Source organism: Echinops telfairi, unplaced genomic scaffold (assembly GCF_000313985.2).
Source record: "Echinops telfairi isolate 266 unplaced genomic scaffold, ASM31398v2 ScPeMD7_41;HRSCAF=154, whole genome shotgun sequence".
In the NCBI taxonomy this organism is placed as follows: domain Eukaryota; kingdom Metazoa; phylum Chordata; class Mammalia; order Afrosoricida; family Tenrecidae; genus Echinops; species Echinops telfairi.
The window spans coordinates 1,627,125-1,629,598 of record NW_022103939.1 but is presented as its reverse complement, the minus strand read 5'-3'; the positions used below and the strand labels follow the sequence as shown (position 1 = coordinate 1,629,598).

Sequence of the window (2,474 nt, the reverse complement as noted above, 5' to 3'; positions counted from 1 at the left end):
ATTGCTGTAAGATTGAGATAGTTGGAGGAATATCCCAGAGTGAATAACTGAGGAATTAACCGTAAATAGTGAGTCGACAAAGGCTTATTGGAAGAGATTAAGAATTGCTGATAATAGCAAATAGGAAGTCCACTCGAGACCCAGAGAAGAGTCTGGAGAGGAATTTGGGGATTGAGGGGATAAAGGAACAATTACTATACTAATTCACTAATATGCTAATCTAATTCATGAATATACTAAACCTTATTCATTTATTAATTTTGTACAACATTTTTAGGACACAGAAACTGTTTTGTCAAACCTCAATGGCCATGTACAACCTGAGCAGAAACAATGCAGGTGTCTTCACCCTTTGGGGCACCCCAGGACTAGAACAGTATCATATCTCGATCAGCATCCCTTTCTGCTTAATCTATCTTGTGGCCTTTGAGGCCAATAGCATCCTTCTCTACCTTATTGCAGTGGAGAGCAGTCTTCATGCACCTATGTTCTTTTTCCTTTCCATGCTGGCCATTACTGACCTCATATTATCTACCACATGTGTCCCCCAAACCCTGACCATTTTCTGGCTTGGTCCCCAGGAAATCAGTTTTCCTGGATGTCTCACCCAAATCTTCTTTCTGTATCACAGCTTTGTCCTGGACTCTGCTATATTGTTGGCCATGGCATTTGACCGCTAGGTGACCATCTGCTCCTCACTGAGAACACCTGACTTTCTGGACCATTACCTGGACCACGATTCTGACTTTCGGGACCATTATCAAAATTGCTCTTGGAATCTCCCTTCACAGTTTCTGTGTTTTTGTCCCATGTGTTTTCCTGGTGAATTGTTTACCATTCTGTAGGACACATAGCCTTCCCCACACAGACTGTGAACACATAGGTGTTGCCTGCCTTGCCTGTGCTGATATTTCCATCAATATTTGGTACGGCTTTTGTGTGCCCAACATGACGGTCATTATAGATGTTGTCCTAATTGCTGTGTCCTCCACGCTCATCCTCTCGGCTGTCTTTTGTCTCCCTTCCAAAGAGGACCACCAGAAGGCTGTGGGCACCCGTGGCTCTCATGTCTGTGTCATCCTCATGTTCTATATCCCAGCATTCTTCTCCTTTCTTGCCCATTGCTCACCAAACTGGCAACAGTAAACTCATACATATCAATAATCACAGTAAATGTAATAAGCTGAAATGAAGCAATCAGAAATAGAGTGGTAGGATGGCTAGAGAAACGCAACACATCAATATGCTATCTTAGACACAAGTACATCACTAAGATGCAATGATCAAATAAATGTACCAAGCAAACAATAGTCTAGATAGAGCACTATACAGTGGTGGTGGGGTGGAGGGTAGGCCACTAAAAGGGAGATGATGTGAAGGAATCCAGGAAGAAAAAGAATGTTTGGTAACAAATATGCAAATGTGCTTGACCCAATGAATGGATGGATGGATTGTGATAAGAGCCGTATGAGCCCCCAATAAAATGATTTTTTTTTTAAAAGGAAAGTTAAAAAAAAAAGAATGCTTGGAAACTGATTGTAGTATTGTAGCAGTTGTACAATACTACTTTACATGATTCAAATAGGAATGATATGATATATGTATTAGCTCCCAATTAATAATAAATTAAAATAAATAATAAGCTGCAATTTGGATTAAATAAATAAATAATAAGTTAAAAGAGCACTAATGGAAACATTAATCTCTAATAAACTAGACTAGTACAAAATGTACCACTAAAGATAAAGAAGATATTATATTTTGATTAAAAGACCAATCCATTAACACAGTGGTTCTCAACCTTCCTAATGTCGTGACCCTTTAATACAGTTCCTCAGTTATGGTGACCCCCAACCATAAAATTATTTTTGTTGCTACTTTATAACTCTAATTTTGCTTCTGTTATGAATCGGGCAACCCTTGTGAAAGGGTCCTTCGACCCTCAAAGGGTTGCTACCCACAGGTTGAAAACTGCTGCACTACAGGACTAAAGAAAAATTACCTAAGAATTATGGAAAATATATACACCCTTAGTGACATAAGCGAAAATCAAGGCAAACTAGAATTATATGGTATCCAGCTACCACGATCAACTATTCTGCAAAAGATCACATTTGAAGATCCTGCATAGAGTGGTATAAAAATGTGGGATGAATTCAAAATCATAAACAAAATCTGTATGGTGCTTCCTTAAATGTCAACACAATTATCTCAGGATCTTGGAACCTCTCTATTGGGTATATGCCCCAAAGAAAGAAAGAATACACCATGAACAGACATATACTCCCCTATGCTTATTGCAGAATTTCCATAATATCAAAAACATGAAAATAGGCAAAGCTCTTATTGTAGAGAAATGAATAAACAAACTCTGCTACATTCATATAATACAATACTATGTATCAATAAAAATCAATGAAGATTCTCTAAAACACTGCTCGACCTGGATAAAACTAGAGAGCATTATCATAGCA

The 2,474-nt window shown here is 38.2% G+C and overlaps 1 pseudogene; it reads left to right on the top strand.

Annotated features, from left to right (window-relative positions):
• Positions 1-305: 305 nt before the first annotated feature.
• Positions 306-1,146, top strand: LOC101662313 (annotated as a pseudogene).
• Positions 1,147-2,474: the final 1,328 nt, after the last annotated feature.